Source organism: Urocitellus parryii, chromosome 8 (genome assembly GCF_045843805.1).
Source record: "Urocitellus parryii isolate mUroPar1 chromosome 8, mUroPar1.hap1, whole genome shotgun sequence".
NCBI lineage: Eukaryota > Metazoa > Chordata > Mammalia > Rodentia > Sciuridae > Urocitellus > Urocitellus parryii.
The window spans coordinates 22,725,986-22,745,272 of record NC_135538.1 but is presented as its reverse complement, the minus strand read 5'-3'; the positions used below and the strand labels follow the sequence as shown (position 1 = coordinate 22,745,272).

Here is a 19,287-nt window from a genome sequence, read left to right as displayed (position 1 = left end):
AAAACTTCCATATACTCATATAATGATATAAAGTATCACTGGGATGCAGTTTTAAATTTCATCTGAGTTTGAATCCAGCATTACGGTCTTATTTACCAAAAGAGAACCACAATGTATTCATGACTTTAATTTTAAAAACTTCAAATACAAATTAAGAATAATGCACATATGTGGAATGCAGGATAAATAAGACAGGATTCCTGCCTTCAAAGAGCCTACCGTCTATGGGTAAGAAAAACACATAAACAATAAACCGTAAAAGCAACAGAGGCATAAAATAATATCATGCACACACAGAACCAGAGATCGCTTGGTAATGCTGCACTTAAGATACATCATGCTAGTTCTCGCAGGAAGGTTTGATATGGCAGGTACAGATGCAGAGAAAAGGCATTTTATGTGAACAAAACATCATGCAATAGACAAGAGCAAGGGAGGCTGGGAAACAGGCTGTGTGACTATGTCATCGGGCAGAAGGAGGCTACAGGAGTTGTGGCTGAGAAGGAGCCATGGTGGCAGAAGGCAAAAGAACTTGGACAATGGCAGCTGTCTGTGACTGGAGCAGACAATGGACACAATCATAAAGGAACGCTCTAAAAAGCTCAAACTTCAATCCCAGCTCTTTCCATTCCCTTTTAGACCAACTTCTGCAAGTGTGTAGGCTGATAAAGAATCCAGATCAAGAGGAAGTTTGTTTTGAGACCTAATGCCAAGGGAGAAAGAAAATACAAGTGGCAGGATAATTAATGGCATAAACTCTTGGAAAACCAGGAAAGAAAAGGGAGCTCAAAAGCATAGATTAAAAAAGGGTCAGCTGAGGAATAAAGAATGGGAAGCTTTTATGCTTCAGACTGGAGGGAAGGAAGCATGGTTAACCTTTCATATGGAGAGAAAAAAAAAACAACAACTCAGGAGTTTCATTAAGATATTCTTATCTCAGAAAAATGGAAGAGTAGGTTGTCCAAGGGACGGGGGATGTATAGAGGTGGTTGAGGACTTGATGAGTTTCAACAATCACCCGTCCTGAGCAATGAATGCATGGAACAGCCTTAATAAGAAAATGATTTCTTATCTAGCCATTTTAAAAGAGTATCTTGTGTATGATGGTGCACACCTGTCCTCCAGTTACTTGGGAGCCTGAGTGGTGAGGATCACTTGAGTCCTGGAGTTCAAGGTCAGCCTGGGCAACACAGTGAGATGCTGTCTCGAAAAAAAAAAAAAAAAAGTCATTTTTGCTTTCTTGTTTGTAATAAATCTTCCTGATTTTCCTGTGCTTTTATTTCCCCCTTCCTTTCAATTTCCTCTATCCTCATCACTCAAAATGTAAACCAAAAATATTAATTTAGCTTGATCTCCCCAATTTTTCATTTATTTCCCTAGACTCCTGATTGACTACAGTGTTTTATTTTCATTGCTAAAGGCCTGTGAGAGTTGATGCTGATTCTATGTATATTTATGTCAGCTCTATAAATTTGAAGGTCATTGCCATCCAGAGGGAAGGAAAGGCAGCTTTTGGATTAGAAATTAAGGCATCTGAGGCAACATAGCCACAGACTTCTACCTTTGCCGCAGAGAAGGTGCCAACCAGCAAAGCATGCTGTCACAAGTGGCCCTCAAGACACTAAAAGCCATCCTTTAGGGTTGGACATGAATATTCCTACACTTTGGATTCTGAGAATACATTAAACTTATGGCTGAGATTTTAGAAGCACAGAATGGTGTGGTGTGTGAGGCATTTAGACTGCCCAGCTTCAAATCACAGACGAAGCACTCACTAGCTATAGGTCCACAGGAATCTTGGCGTCAAGGAAAGTAATGATGTCAAATATCAACTCCCTCATCCAGTTGTGAGAATTCAGTGAGCTCTAAGCACTTAGCAGAGTGGCAGAGGCAAGTGTTTAAGTGTTCTTTTTATTATAGGTTGCCACTACCCTGAGAGACTTAGCCTGGGTCTTGGTGACCCCAATGTTACCGAGGTATATGGCCAACCTAGAGTGTGAGGCAACTGCTTTGAGGATAAGGGCTTCCTCAGGCTCCCTCAAGCCCAGCCTGGTCCCAACCTAAGCCCTTGAGTCTTAGAACCACGATGTACCCACTGCACCCACGGGGGAGGGCACGAGGGAGGAGCCTTGGTTGACTTCCTTCACAGCCAGGAAAATCTCTACATAAAAGTTTCTCAGGATTGACAATTTATCATGGTTTCACTGTGTGCTCTCAGACAAGGAACTAACCTTTCTGATCCTCCCCTTTTCACTGAAAAGATGAAACATTAATTTCTCCCATTGCAACCTGGATGTCTGGCATGGTAGGTTTTATAGTTCAGATCTAGAATGTTTCTCAAAAGTGCATATATTAAAGGATTGGTCCCCAGACAACAATGTTCAAAGGTGGGAATTTGGGGAAGTGAATGTATCATGAGGGCTCTGATCTCATCTATGGGTTAATCCACTGATAGGTTCATAATCGAATAGACTATTGGGAGGTGGTGGAAACTCTAGGAGATGGGGCTTGGCTGGAGAAAGTAGATCACTAAGGGTGTGACCTGGAAGGGTATATCTTGTCCTCAACTCCTTCTTCTCTTTGTGTCTCCTCTTTCTCTGCTCTCCCTCTCACTCCATAGCTTTCCTCCCTCACGCCCTTCTGCCACGATATTCTGCCCCACCTTGGGCCCAAAGCAATGCAGCCAGCTGACACAGAACTGAAACCTCCAAGCACAGGAGCCAAAATAAATCTCCTCTTCTTTAAGTTATTTTTCTCAGCTATTCTTTTCACAACAACAGAAAGCTAACACAGTAGGTACTCCGTAAATTGATTTTTAAAAGATAATGGGATCAAAGAAGAATTCTGTAATAAAATGCAGTGATTAAAGATATCATAAATCATAATTCTGTATAATTATCTAAAATGGAATAATGCAATAATCATACTGGGGTTGGGATTGGGGTTGTGGCTCAGTGGTAGAACGCTTGCCCAGCACAGGGTTCAATCCTCAGAGCCACATAAAAACAAATAAATAGAAAAAAGGTATGCGTCTATGTACAACTAAAAATATTTTTTTTAAAAAAATAATCATATTGTGCTTCATTCTATGGGCATTTAATAAATATTTATTGATGGCTCAAATATTCACTTTTTAGTGTTTTAGATAATTGATGTGTGTATTTCAGTGTTTAAATCAATAACTTACCAAAGGGAATTGATTGTGATTTTGTGACACATTTGTTTTTGCAGCACACTGATTACGGAAGTATGCATTGTTTGTCATGGTAGGCAAAGTAAGGTGTTTATTTAACAATTAGAAAGGAACTATCTATCAGGTCTCAATTTCAGGAAGAAATTTATTTTTACATAAACCAGATTTATAGACACTCCATTTTAAGCCTATTTTTAAGTTGACAGCTAGAGAGCTATGATCTTTTTGTAGAAAGTAGCTAAGTTTTTTTTTTTGTTTTTGTTTTTGTTGTTGTGGTGCTGGGGATCGAACCCAGGGCCTTGTGCATGCAAGGCAAGCACTCTACCAACTGAGATATATCCCCAGCCCAGAATTAGCTAACCTTTCTAAGTATGTTTTAGTTATTAACATTATTTCTACTTTCAAGTATTATTTCTACCTTCATTTCCCATTGTTTCAGACTCACACTAAATATGTACATATACACACATCTCAAAAACAGGGATTATCACAAAGAACATAATAAATGCAGCTAGGAACTATTTCTGAAACTGAACTTATTTGTGTATTTCACTCATGTTTGGACAGCACAACTGTGAAAACTAATTGGTTTCAGGTACATAAAAAAGTAATAGAAACTCTTTGAATATTTGTCTTTTCCTCCAGCCTTCAACTACATTGATTCTAAGAAAAGATTTTGCAAATGCTACAGAAAAGGTACATGGAACAAAACTCAATAGAAACACTAATTATTTTTTTTCTCTAAGAAATTGCATATGAATAATATGGAAATAATGCGGTCAAATTATATTATCTTTGAGACATGGTCAAATTTCCAGCTACTGTCAAAGCTCAGTTGGAGACATGGTAAATGTATCTGACATATTCTTGGACACAGATAACTTACACTGGCAGATCCTACATACAAATCTGGTGCAGTATACTACTGAAGGGTTTGGATGAAGATTTTGTGTTTGCTGAATATCCATGGGGTTAAAAATCAGATTTAAAAGCATAGACATTAGTAAGTTTTGAATCCATTTAATTGGAAAGCATTTCAAGTTTTAAATCAACCTCTCCTTTTTAAGGCATAAGCATTAGCTATTATTTGAAGCATTACTGAGATTTTTAAACAATGAAGTAAAGAAAGGACCTGAAAACCATTTTCAATGTCATTTTGATTAACCAATTACATGTGATTTAATTTGACCTTTCTTTTCAAGTAAATCAAAACAGAGAATATGTGTTTAGAATTCCTAATTTGGATTTCAGTCAACATCAACCAATATCTAATATGGGCATATTGCCTTAGTTTCTATGTTCTTCACACCTATGTAATTAATTTTAAGAACATAATTTAAACAATACAGCCAGAAATTATTCACCCTGAAAAATTATAATAAATTTTTAAAATGCGTTGGTTTCAGCTTTAAAAGCAGCTAGCCAATATCTGGAGGCCCACAAATGGTTTCAATTCACACAATATTCAGTGAATCCACATTAACTGATGTAATGTGAAATCTCACTTTCATTCTTTCTCATCTATCACTGAAGGGAAAATAATTTGCTTGAAGCAATCTTATTAAGAATTTTTTTGGACCGAGGTGGTAGCTCTGTGGCAGAGCACTTGCCTAGCATGCATGAGGTCTTGGGTTGTACCCCCAGCACCAAAAAAAAAAAAAAAAAAAAAAAAAAAAAACCTTCACTACTATAGATTCTCTTCAAAACAAGCAGAAATAGAGAAAAATAAATAAAACAAGTAAATAAAACACAAAGAATATGACCAAATGAAGTACTTAATAATTTAATATAATGTCTAATATATATCAGGCTTGCTATGGTTTCATTGAGGGATTAAGACAAGGTGCCAAAACTAATATTATTGCAGCATCTGCTCCCTGATTTTTATATGGGTGTAAGCTATTCGAACAAGTAGATTATAATATTTCTTTTAATAGATTACAAGCAATATAATATAAAGAAAAACATCTTAATAATGCCTTGTGTGTTCAAAGCTTATCATCTCAGCCTCATAATATATTTCTAATGTGAAAAGAACATGAAGAAACTGAGGCTCAGAAAGGGTAAGAAACTGTTAGAGTAATTTCTCAAAGATCACACCCGCAGTGCTCTCTGCCTTGGCCTCCTGTTTCCCAGCACAAGGCTGTTGGCATGGACCACATGACAGAGAGGTCGCTCTGCTCTGGATCAACTCTAGCTGAATCTCTTACTTTGGGCTGAGTATCCTATTATGTAAAATTGTAATTATAAAGGTGCTGGCCCCACTTTGACACCACTCTGTCTGTGAGTCAAAATTGAGATGACATGTGAAAGTGGCTTGTCAATATTAAATAGCCAAAAAACAGTTAAAGTAGTTTCAAATCTCCTAATGCATATTGTTGTCTTTGCTACTAATGAACAGAGCAGTGTTCTTGCTGACTGATGAAAGCAAAATAGAAGAAATTCAAAGGCCTGATTCCTAACTAATACTTCCTGCTTCCTTGAGAGCCCTAAGTCTATCAACACAGTAACCAGTCTGAAAGCTTTTATACAATAGACTAATGTGACTATGCCATGGCTAACCAAGGTCAGCCAAAACCTTCTGTACACACCCATCAGCAAACTTATACTCAACTGTATTCATTAAATCGCAGTCACTTTAACATCAACCTAATAGTTACAAGTTCTGGATGGAAAATTTTTAATTTTCTTTTATTTTTTTCAGTCTTGGGGATTCCACCACCCAGGGCCTCGCAACTGCTAAGCAAGTACTCTACTACTGAGTCCCATCCCCAGCCCTATTTTCAATTTTTTTAAGGAATTAATTAAACTTTATCTACACAAGTGAATTCAGATAGAATTAAAATAATTCAGTTCTAAATTATTTCGTAACCCTTTCTTACACAGAACAAAGAAAATAGCTGTAACTCATCAAAAGCAATAAATCTGAAATAGTTTCCTCAAGGACCCAGTAATTAGGACTTTCAGTTAATACAGGCACAAAACGGTGAATGAATCACACTCAATATCACCCCAAACCGAAAGCGAAGTAACTGTTTTCCCATTGTGTACACATACGCCTGGTGTGTCCAAATAGTATGTACACCCATGTCTGGAAAATCCTTTGATTCGCTATTAACATAGCAATTTCATGCCAGGGCAGAATGATGTACACACTGCTGACTTAGTCTTCTAGGTGACAGTAGCTAGTGCCTGTCAAACATGGAGGAAGACATTCAGTCAGAGAACCCACAGGAAATTCTCTCCCCTTGGGCTGGTGTGGTGATAGGAGAAGGTCAAGAATCTCTATTGTCATTGCACCTGCTGTGAAGGAAACCAGCCTGATGGCACCACTGAGGGGACAGAAGAAAGAAGCTCAACAAAAGAAAGGCCCTGAAGGCTTTGGATGAGACTTGGCTGAAAGCACACTGCCCTGGACTGTTGAGATCAGGAGCCAACAACATTTCTATTTTCTGCTTTAGAAAACGGGGCAGGTTCTCTGTTTCTTGCTATCAAAGACATCCAACAAACACCTGAGTTAGAAGGCCTTGGTGAAAATAGCTTGGGATGGTGTTTGCATCTTTTTAGATCTTAGAAGGCAAGAAGCCCTGGAATAATAAGTTTGTACTGTCTCTCCACCGGATTGCAATTTTCTGCCCAATCCACCCTTGCAAACGAAAAGCACTTCTGCTCCTGACTGTTCAGGGCCAAGGGTGATCCCATGAAGCTGGGGTCATGGTGATGAAACATGTGAACAGTGGAATTAAAACAGAACTGCTTCTTAATCCTAATGTATCATTCACCAACTCTGAGATCTTGGTTAAATTACTGACCCTCCTAGCATCTGTGTTTCCTCATCATGAGATGAGGACAACTACAGTTTTTATGCCAGAAGGTTATAACGAGTATTAAATGAGATGCCACATGTAAATCACTCAGGATAAGAGTTGCCACTGGTTAAATGTCATAAACTATTGGCATTCTTTAGAAAAGAGACCATTAGGTAGAGGAAGGGGATGAGAGCAGAAGGGGAGAGGAGAGAGGAAGCACCGGGGAGTTCGAATGATCAAATTAAGTTCTCTGCATCTGCGAATATGCCACAATAAAACCCACTATTCTGAATAAGTAATATGAGCCAATAAATAAATATTGGCATTTTTATTTACATAATATCTGTTAAATTTCTCACATTAATAGCTATGATAAGAGGTAACATTAAATTTGCCAAAGTAGGTACTTGACTTTTATTATTTGAGTTCTAAGAAAAACAGGTACATCTAATTAGTGGAAAACCGTTATTTGATTTTGCCCGTACATAAGCACACGTAAAATATGTTTCTATCTATAGACTTTGTCTCATGCAAGTGTAATTTAAATCATGAAAATATTTAAAAGGCAAATTTTCATTATATTTCATAAATTAGAAATTATTAAACAGAACATCAATCAGTGTTATAAAAATTTCTATTGGGGAGGTTTTTGTTTATTTGGTTTTTTTTTTATAACAGAATGACTAACTAAAAACTGTAACTTATTTCTTGGCTTGTCATCAAGAAAGCGTGGTTCTGGTCTTAAGTGTAGCCCAGGAGAAGCACAGAGGAGTCCACAGCACCACCTGGGCATCCCTAAAGGACAGATAGGCATATGGCTCTTGTCAATTTCAGAAGGGTCATTCCTCTACAAGAGCCTGAAACACCAAGAGGGCAGGGAAATCATCAGACATCATCTTTCCCTGGAAGAACTGACAGACATCTCTTCCTTGTTTCCTCTGATCCTATAGAATTAAGACTAAAAGTCCAATTCTGGTCTGTCATGGGTAGCTTCCAAGTCAATGAATTATTTGAAAAAATAACACTCATGAAAAACATTTTTCCCCCAAAACACGACTGAGTCTCAAACACCAGAGTTCTGTCAACTAACTTCTAAAATGCAATGTGAAACTGTGATTAAAGTTCAAGGCGGAAGAATAGCAAACTGGTGACATCAGAAGGCAGGGAAGCCTCTGGGCTAAGATCCAGCTACTGAGTGAAAACAGTCCCTTGCAAGGAACAACTACACAAGCACCACGCCTGCCACAGATGCCCAGCATCACTGAAGAGTCTGAATTTCACCTTGTTCACTTATGAACGAAAATCCACATAGACTTCACTTAACATCAACAAATCACAGAATCTTTTCAAATCCAGGAAATTACTAAGTTACTAAAGCCTATTTCTTCTCAGAATGTTAAAAACCCTATTTTTTCCCCCAACAACTTTCCCAGAAATTAGATTAAGCAGCAAATATTTTCCTTTACTTCGGACTCAGTGTCTGGGTTGCAGCAGAGCTGTGTAGCAGCAAAAAAATAAAAAAATAAAAATCACTGAAAATGTCTGCATTTGACCAGTGTGAAAAAACCTTCTTCATCACTCACAAATGTCTGAGGAATTCAATCCTAAGAAGAGAAACCACTGCTTTTGGCTGCTGGAGTGTGTCTCTATTACTGCAATTTTTAGATACTTATCAACATTCAATTAACATCTGTGATATGATATTAGTCATTATTAACACTTATTAAGCACCTCCGCCTCTACTCTGAGACACACAGAATTCAAGTTTAATAAGGTGAGACTCTAACTGGCAGACAGCTTCTTCGCTTGATGGATGCGTCCCTAGGAAACATCTGATTCCTTTCCAAGCTCAAATTTCTAAGTATTTAGCCTCCATTTTTACATATGCCCATATGCTCAGACACAAAAAAAGGCACAGTGGATCACGGATCATAATGAGTGAATTCATATAGGAAAACTGACAAAGAATACATTCTCTCCTTAGAATGAAAGGTATCTAATGGATGAGAAAGATTTGGATTTTCTGAGAGATCAAAATTTAAAATTGAGAGGTGACATCTCAGAAATGGCTTCCTTTTAACATTCTAAGGGATGGTAAACAGAATAAAAATGACAAAATTGAGGCTATTTCAGAAGAGGAATCCCCACCAAATACATGGACAGTATTTTTATCTGTGGAAATATTTTATTTTTTTTAAAGTCTGATTAGATTTTCTGACTGGAGATATCCTTGTGTTTGAGGGTCATGTTTCTCTCTGGGCTAATCCAAATAGCTCTGGAAGCTGTTCTGCACCCGACAATAGCTGTAGAGGAATCATCATTTTATCTTTTGTTGCTTCTTGATGTTAATGGGCAAATAATGGCATTGCTTGACAAAGACTAGTTACATAATGATAATTACATAGAATCCTCTACATTTTGAATAGACTGAATCTTGCAGGAGTCACCTCCCTGGGTGGCATGGGGAGAGCTATGCACTTGGATCAGCTCAGGGAGAAGCACTGGTGGGGCGGGGGTGGGGGGGTAGGGAGACACCACTTTGCTTGCCCATTTCATTCTGCTCTGATGTCTGTGTTAATCAGAAGGCAGAGGACACTCCCTGGGGTCTCACCAACTTTGATACTACACAGTGGCTATATCCAAAAACCGTGGTAACACAGCAACCCACTGAGGCAAAGCTATAGGTAACAGATGCTGTGATAGCAAGAAGAGAACACTGGGTTAAAGCAATTGCCAGCACATTTAAAAATACTTTGTCTTGTTGAATTTTTACTTGAGAAGGCTAGAGGTCACAGAAGCAGTAAGAGCCAGAGATGGAATTCTAAGTTAATTCTCTTTTACTCCAGAATCCTTAATATTTCCTCTGATCCACAGCACCTCTCATCTCCTGATTATGTACCCTTGGATAAGTCACTTTACCTTAGTGAGCCTTGGCTTCTCCATCTATCAAATAAGCACAATAATTCCTGCTCTGCTGCTTTCCTGGGTTACTTTAAGAATTAAATGAATCTCCATACAGTCATACATTGCGTTCAGTCAATGATGGGCTGCATATATGACAATGGTCCCATAAGACTGTATCATGGACTGACGTGGCAGAGTTTTAGTTTGGGTAACTACACTCTGTAATGTTTGCAAAACAACAAAATTGCCTAATGACGTACTTCTCCATAAATGTGTTCTGACATTAAGTGACGCACAGCTGTAAAGAAAAATAATATTAAAATGGCAATCACTAGATATTACGATATGACTATTAACTCCAAGGCCCTTCTCAATCAGTTTTAGAGACGTTCCATCACAGGCCTTCTATGCCATAACTTAAGTACTAACTTGGGATTGAGATCTTTCAAGGCTCTGAGGACTTCCTGGTTTGTTCCAACTGATCTTTAAGTCTAAGTATACCCGCCTCCCTGAAGCCTTCCCCAGGCCCTCTCCTCTCCTACAATCCCACAGGACAGACATCGCCTAGTCACTCTTCCCACTTAGCATCCCTCTCATAATAGAATAGGAGGCTCTTGGGACAAGGATTCTGTCTGTAATTGTTAATGCACTGCTAGCTGCTATAACAAAACCCAAATGTGTATCCTAACAAATGGGTGGTTCCACTCTGGGCATAATTTAAAAAACTAGGATCCTTCAAGCTTATGGCTTCACCATCTGTAACAAGGACTATGCGTACCATCAAGGCCTCAAGCTGGCAGAAGAAGAAAATGGGGAGGGTCAACTGTGGAGGTTTAGGAGTCAGGAAAGGAAGTTGCATGCAAGACTCTCACCCACTTGGCCACATGACTTCTCTAACTGCAGGAGAGCCTGGGAACTGTGTTCTAAGTGTAAGCCCAGGAAGGATGGGACACAGGTTGGGAGAACAGCCGGCTTGGTGTCACACACACTAAAAACTTCCAAGATGTTTCCCGACATACAAATGAACCAGCTTAGAAAATTGACAAGTTGTGGTCTTGACCATGAAGTAATAGAGGGAAAACAAGAATATTACTGTATACAGAACATTGTTCACAGATCTAACTCACTTAATTTCACAGTTCAATGCTTGCCTCCCTTTTCCTAACATACCCAAGCCCAATTTTAAGGATAAAAAAGGATATCACCAAATGGAATGCATCAGAATCAAAGCCTAAAGTTTCCAAACAAGAATCACCCTCTAATAAGGGAATGAGAGAGGAGACAGAATTTACTGGCAATACACAAAGAAGAGGTAGAAAGAGCATGACCCAGTCTACTTGCTGTGTAACTTGCTTTAGAATTTTACATTTTTATAACACTAAGATGAAAAGTCCTGTCACATGTCACATAGCTAGGTTAGACTTGACAGCATAAAACTCTGATTCTGATGCTTTAATATCTATGTTGTTTAAAGTCAACTGAGTTTAAAGACTGATCAAGTGCATGGGTGAAAAAGACATTTGGAATTTTTGTTTTATGTGAATTCAATCAGTATACCAACAATGACTGTAGGATCTTTTAAGGGTACCACAGCAAACCCTATAGTAAATAAATTTTGATTTTTTTTAAATGTCTCCATTTGACCAAGTCAAGACTGTCAGTGTATTTAATTCTCACAAAAAGAGATCTATCATGTGCAAGTGGAAGTTTTAGTGGGGCACCAAGGGCCTGAGCCACTATTCCGTCATCACCTGGAAGCTCCAGGTGCTAGAACGGTTCAGGGTTCAGGCTCCAACCCTGAGGATCTCTTTTCTTTCACTGGAGTTGACTCTACCACAAACTCTCAAAATAGATTTATTTCTGCTATTTTTCTGACTATATTTTAAAAGAGAAATGACATAGGTTTCGCAGATGCTGGAGAAATAATTACAGTTGCATAGGCAAGGCATATAATTAGTTGAAGAAATGGGTAAAAAAAGACTTCACCTACACTCCGTGGGCACGAAGGCCTGGATTAACTGTGAAGCAACTGCTGTCTGTATCTTTCATATCTACAACCAATACTGAGGAAAAAGAAACCCTACAACTAGACTCACACACACACACACACACACACACACACACACACACACACATGCAACTCGGGACACAAAGACATCCTGCCTAAATTCAAGTGAGCACAGATGCTTGCACTGAAAATACACCCTGTTAACGTCACTGATGGGTGTGCAGCAAAATCCAGGACAGAGCAAAACAGGGAGGATAATGAAGCGATTCTTCTCTTCCTACATTCAAGGGCCACAAATACTTTCCTGGCGTCACAGAGAGGGAACCTCTCTTCTTGACAGCTGGCATATTCATGCATCCCTGATTCCTGAGGGTTGGGAGGATGGGAGAGCAGGCAAGGAACCCAATTTTCTCCTTTTTCTACAAACCTGTTGAACTCATTAAGGATTCCAACTTCTAAGCTGCAGGATCCCCTAAGTATGAATATCGAAATCTACATACCTGTTTTCACAATCTCCTTAACTTATTTTTGAGGTTTACAAGCAAACGTACGATGACACAGGGTAGCAAACTCCAGTTCAAACTTTAATTGCCGTGGAAGCACAACACCAATTTATTTTTATCCAACATGGATGCATTTTAATTGAAAGAATTTGCTCACAGCTTCAACAATCACGCCTTGGTGGTGAAGAGCTCAAAGGACGTGTGAATAATTATAAATGAATATTACACATGGCACGGCATGGCCAGCTCCACTCAGTTTCAGAAAAAATAATTATATCTGTGTTAAAGCAGGTGGATGTCCCCATAAAGGCAGGGGTTTGGAACGTACACGTGACAACAAGTTCATGCTCTCGTTATCATCGAAGTCCACAACTCTAGTCCCTTCAGGGCCCAGGAAGGTAATGAAGTGTGCAGTGGCTAAGACAAGAAGGAGGGTGTGTCCAAGAGCCAGGTGAACAATGAACATCTTGCCTTAATGTGGATTCAAGAAGAAACTGTACTGAACCAACACAGAGGTCCCCAATGACCCCTGCCTGGGGGAACAAATGGACACTCTATTTCTCTCAACTGACTTTTGCTAAGGTATTAAGCAAAAAGTAAGATGCTAAAAGTTGTTCTATGGTGTAAGTGCTGGGGTCTGTAGACACGCGAGCACATCAGTGAAATACAGACTCCAAAGTTATAAGAGATGGTGAGGGGGACAAAGCTGACATCCTTTAAGAAAACAGGGCAGTCCACTAAGGGCTTCTTCCTGAGTATTTGGCCATTCCACCTCTGCTTGCAAAAATTCCTAAAGAAAAAGTGCTAGATAATTATTCTGAATAGACTTAAAAAAAATGAATGGGGAACATCCAATCTTTAAATTGGATTCTGTGGGGTATGACCATCAAAATATTAGCCCTTGTCTGAAAAAATAAGAAAATGAACATAAAAAAAGAAATAATCAACACAATCCCTTAGCATTGCACCAAAGAATGTCACTTTGCATAGCAGAGAGCATGAGTATTTATACATCAATATGAGGTGAAGCACACACCAGGTAACTAAAAGACAGGATGCCATGTAAGCACAGGAGTGAGTAATCAGGTGGGTTGGTGAGGCCAACAGGTGTCCTTACAGAACCCAAGGGGCCAGGAGTGCAAGGTACATGACCCTGGGCCACTCCTCCTAGCCAGCTGCTGTGCACAGCAGGCCCTATGCTTCCCACAGAGGGCCAAGGAGCTTCTGGATTGATCCCCACCCTGACATTCCAACCAGCCCCCCAGAGCCCCGTGGTAAAAAGCCAGGTCTCTCCCACAGAACACAGGGCCTTTTCACAGAGCTTGCTCTTCCTCATGGTGGAAAAGAGGGGCAGACAGGCCACGGGATCCTGCCTCCGTTTGCTCTTCTGCAGGGCTTGCCAAGTAGGGCAGAGTTTTACAGGAAGAAATCTTCTACCGTTCCTGGGGGAGGAGCTTTTCAGAACACAGACACTACTGGAACTGTCCTTGGCAAACCAGAATATGAGGTCACTGTTTTCATATATCATCTTTATGGGCAGTTAATTCTCCAATTTAGCAATCCGTTATCTCCTTCCTAAAAGAAATATAAATATGGAATATTTGCTATATTCAAGGCATTGCAATAGCTACTAAGCTGGTTTTGGGGAGGGACTCACAAAGATAAACAAGATATGATGCTTGACCTCAGAATTTACTCCCAGAAAAGAGAAACAAAAATAATTAACTTTCTGGACACATACATGTGACAATCTTACGCTTAGCTTAGCTTTTTGCATACATTATCTCATTTAACCATCAAAACAACCCTGAGGTAAATGGTATGACTCCCATTTTTTAAGGTAAGTTTTGTAGTGATTATGTAATTATACAGCGTCACACAGGTTATGAGGAGCTGGAGCTGGAACCAGGCACACCCCACTGCAATGCCCCTGCTCTTAACCCTCTGTGATGAGTACTACAAGAATAATTAAAGAGGACAGTGTGTATCTTTGGTTGGAGGAATCAGGGAGGGCTCCCCAGAGGACAGTGATATTAGATATACCTTGGAAGACTGAGTTAGAAGAGTATTAAAGGCAGGGATTAAAGGGCCAGGCCACCCAGAGAGGTGGAACAATGCACCAATAACCCTGGCCTGTGGAAGACTAAGCCGTAGGCAAACAGTCAGCTTGACTAATACTCCATAGTTTTGTATGAAGACCTCAGAACCATAAGTCTAGAAAGGTCAGCTGAGGCCAACATGCCCTTCATGCTTAATTTAAGTAAATATGAACCTCAGTTTGCATGCCCTGAGAACACTCCATATTTAATTTGCATTGTGGCCAACCAACCATCCAGATGAAGATGTCTCAGAGGCAGAGCGTCTCCGATGGCTGGATTGAAGTGGGGTGTGTGTGTTATCAGAAGACAGACAGGGTGTAAAACTGTGGCTGAATGTAGGCCTGGAAAAGTCCCTGTACGTTGAAATGATGTAAACTATTCATTTTGTTTTCCATAGAAACACTGTGGAAGGAAAAGAATATTTCATAGCCATAGCTGGTTACCCATGTTCTAAGAAGAAGCCCTAACTTGTATTTGCTATAGAATAATGTCTTCAACCTGTAATTACAGAGAGTTGTATCATGGTCATAATTTTAATGAACCAAAACTATCCAGGAGCCAAAAGCTTTGCAGGACTATTGGTGGGGGGAGGCTGTAGAACTAGTGCCAAGTGACTCCTAGGAAAGAGGCTCTGCACAGACCAGAAGAGCACTGGCTGAAGAAGAGCAGCCATGAAGTCCAGGATTCCAAAACCCATGGGACCCAGTCTTAGGCAAACTGACCAGCTAGTGTTCAGCTTCAGAGCATCTCCTGACTTTCAGGATCTTCCCTCACTCAAATGAGGTTCCTAAAGGTACATCTCTGATCTCATTATTTTATTGCCCCGAAACTTTCACCCCACCCACAATCGATCATGTTCCAAAACCCAGATCTACCACGATGATCCTCTGGAATCAACTCTTTACTGTCCATCTAACTCAACTTCCACTGCAACTACTCCAATATGCTAAGCTGTAGAAAAAGAGCTTAGTCACAGTTCTCAAGCATACTAATCTCTCCCATCCTTATGCCTTTGATCAGGCCACAAGCTCTGCCTGGCACACCTTCCTTACTACCTCTATCATGAGCTATTGAAACCTAACTGGACAGAAGAACCAGTTCATGTACCAGCTATAAAACCTGGAACATAATAAATGTTCTGTATACATCTGTTGCATGAGGTGGATGGATAGGTGGATGGATGGATAGCTGGATAGCTGGATGGCTGGATGGATAGCTGAATAGATAGATGTATGGATGGACGTTGTGAATTTCTCAGCTAGTAGTGATCATTCCCTCATCAATGTGCATTTCTGTTTTATTCTGAAAACTCTTTGCATGTTCATTTCTTCCATAAACATCTGGATATATTTCTCCTTTTTCTTATTAAATGGGAAACTCTTTTAAAGACTGAACTATATTGGTCTTAGTAACCCACACAAATCCTAGTACAAGATCTTTCATAGACTATATGCTTAAGATAAATATTTAAAAAAATGATTATGGTAGATTTGACAGGAGGTGGTGAATGTACATCATGGTCAGCTTAATACATTTAAGGGATAAACCTGAGGTATGAAGAGTTGGTACGCAGAATGGGCTTAGCTTTACCTTAGACAGAGGCAGGGTCTCTAGTTAGAAGTTTTGCCAGAGATGGTCAAGGTCATCACCTATCCTCCCTCAGGACTCAACTCTGGCACCACATCTTCCTGGAGAAGCCTTCTGAGAACACTCTGCTCAACCCACTGCCCATACAGTCAGGGTCCCCCCTCCTGACCCTGCACATGTGCCCGTCAGACACAGGCTGAGCACACTGCTGCACAACTCTGCTCCCTCAGCCTCTCCTCAGCTCAGAGGAGTCTGTCATCTATCATCTTCAGAGCACTATCTGGCACACAGTTGGCTCTCAATAAAGGTTTCCTAGTAAGCATTTGATTTTAGAGTTACTTAGCTAAGATTTGGATGTTTTATCTACTAACTACAATCATCATTGCTAGCAAAACCAGGAGAGGTTGCTCATCTCTTAGGGGAATGGAACTGAGCCTGGCTTTACAGCCAAGAGGCCTCAGTCTGGAACATCAGCTCTGCTTCTTACTAAGGCTGTGATCTTAAATAAATCACTGACCCTCTGCTGGCTGATTTCCTCACACCTCCCATGGGGATAACAATACTGACCCTGCAGGGTGTTGTGAGGGCCAGGGATTATGCAAATCAGGCACCAAACAGAGTTCCTGGAAATTGGGTATTGCTGTATAGTGGCAGCAATTATAAGGACTAAGGAGACAGGTAAAAGTAAATGTTGAAATGTATATTTTTTTCAAATAATATACGTATATAAGTACTTTTTTTTCATTTTACTGTTCTTTTTTTTTTAAAATAGCAAATTGAAAAAGTTAATTCAGTAACATCATACAGGCATCGTTCACATCTTTGGGGCTAAAAATTATTTGTCATGCTGCCAGGAAGAATAATAAAAATATGAAGCAATATACAGGGAACATATCGAGTTGATAGGAAAACAGGCAAAATATGGCACAATAGGAAAGGTTACATGATTTGTCTTCAATCTGATTTCCTTTCCATGGTGTTCTGAGGAGAATTAAAAAAAAAAATGAGGGAGGAGGAAAGAGGATGTTTTCACAACATTAAATATTTAAAGTGGATCGATAAGAGCACTGTCTCTCAGGAATCCTTCCTCGCTCATCTCCATGACTCCCAGGCAATGGAAGGAGTGCATATGTATGCCACACTGAGAAAAAGCAATGTGGAAATGTGTTTGTGACAGTCTCCAAAGAAGAATCTAGTGTCTAGCTTCCTGGGTAAACAAAAGTCACCCAGTTCAAAGGAAGTCAGGAAATTCTCCGGAAGAAGTCTGTTTTCCTGGGGGCAGGGGTGGGGGGGAGTGGACGACAGGACGCATGGGACAGGGAGGGAAGGCCTGGTGGAGAGACAGAGTGCTGACAGCATTCCACCACAGAATGACCTCAGAAGCACTGGAAGACAGATCATTAAAAATACAACACTTGCGATCTCTCTTCCATTGCAGATACAGAGAACTTAGTGAAAGCAAAATGATCAGTTAAGATCAATTTAGGAAACCTGGCTTTATACAAATAGGAGAAAGTAGGTGGATTTCTCCAAACCACACTATTTACATCTTCTAAACCCTATCATTTTGTGCAATGGCTAAAATTTCTTGCATGTCACAAGTCTTTCTCCTCCTCCCCCACCACACAATGTGGCTGCTTTGAAGAATGTCAGACTGGGAATAAGGAGAAGAAAGGGCCATTATTTTGAAGTCTCACAAATTCAAGTTGTCTGAATTCAAATCAGACAACTTTCAGCTTAAGTATTTACAAATACGTAAATGGTGTTCAAGAGGCACAGCCAACCAAACTTATATCATGGGATGAAAACACTTTCTAACACATTCTCACAACACAGATTTCACTGACTTCTCTCCCTGGGTTAGGTGTGTACATTAATTTAAATCCTTTATTGAGCAATTTCAAATGGCACCTTGAGTTCTTCCGACTAATGAATATTATACAAATGAGTAAATAAATTCCAAAATAGTTCCAGACTTAGCTACAGACCACCATGGAGTAGCAAGAGCCAGATTTGCCTTCCCACCTGAAAACTACTGTAAAGACAGATAATATACATGAAACAACAGCTTTTGAGATGACCAGCCACCTAGGAACAAAGGCAGTGATCCCTGGAGGAAAGCAAGCAATGAGGTGTGCACAACAATCATCCTACCATACTACCTAGAGAACTTTCAGGCCATGCACAGAAAACAGAACCCAGCAGAGACCACAGTCTCTGTGCACAGAGGGCTGGGAGCCAGAAGTCCAGGGAGCTCAGAACAGCTAAAAACCACAGGGCCAAGGATCGGGGAGAAAAGCGTTCCACAGGGAGAACGCCAAAGACCCTAGGATAAAGCACTCAACTGTCTATCAATCAGTTGAATATATATGTGCATGTGAGGCACTACATACAGCCAGAGAAGAACCACCTGAAAGTATTGAAAGCACATGCCAGGTGTTGACAGAGGACCAAGAATAGTGCCTCTCCAACAGACGGAGCAGAAGATCTCATAGTACATGAGGCACTGGTTGGACCACGAAGAGGGATCAAACTATCTCCAAGAATCTTAACTATGCCCCCAATAAAATGTTTAAGCATAGTTTTAAGAATTCTAAAGTTTCTAGTACTCAATAAGGTCAAATTCTGCTATACCAGCTAAAATTATCAGGCCTACAAAGAAGCAGAAAAATCTGTTCCATACAGAGAAGAAAAATTAATTTTCTACCTCAGAAATGACACAGAATTAGTAGAAAGGTTATTTTAACAAAGTTATTTTAGCCGCATTCCAGATGTTCAAAAACTAGGAACACCTACAAAAGGAACTCAGTTGAACTTCTAGAGAAGAAAACTTGAAAATCTGAGACAAAAAAATTACATTGGGCAGCAGATTAGGTACTAATGGCAGATTACATATCACAGATGAAAAGGTTATTACCATTTTTTAATTATTATTATTTATTATTATAAAAAAGGTTAATATTATTTCTATTCGCAATAGAAACTAACCAAAAGGAAACAAACAAAACACCTACTCAAAGCCTATGATTCCAAAATTGTGTCTGCTATGGTTGGGATGTGGTTTGCATGTGCCCCCAGAGGTCTGTGTGTTGAAGCTTGGGTCCTCAGTCGGGCAATGTGAGAGGTGGTGGAAGTTTTGAGAAGTAGGACCTAGTGGGGAAATCATTAAGGGCACTGCCCTTGG

At 39.8% G+C, this 19,287-nt stretch overlaps 1 protein-coding gene across 16 annotated transcripts in view; it reads right to left on the bottom strand.

Moving 5' to 3' along the window:
• The window catches only part of Hivep2 (HIVEP zinc finger 2), a 179,597-nt gene that overhangs the window by 38,987 nt on the left and 121,323 nt on the right, over positions 1-19,287 (bottom strand). For 11 of the 16 annotated variants that reach the window (XM_077802085.1, XM_077802083.1, XM_077802090.1 and 8 more), the window contains one exon: positions 1,115-1,200. The exons of the other annotated variants lie outside the window; for them this stretch is intronic. The gene's annotated coding sequence lies outside the window, so the exon portion shown is untranslated. The remainder of the gene's footprint in view (positions 1-1,114; positions 1,201-19,287) is intronic. 16 annotated transcript variants of the gene reach the window in all.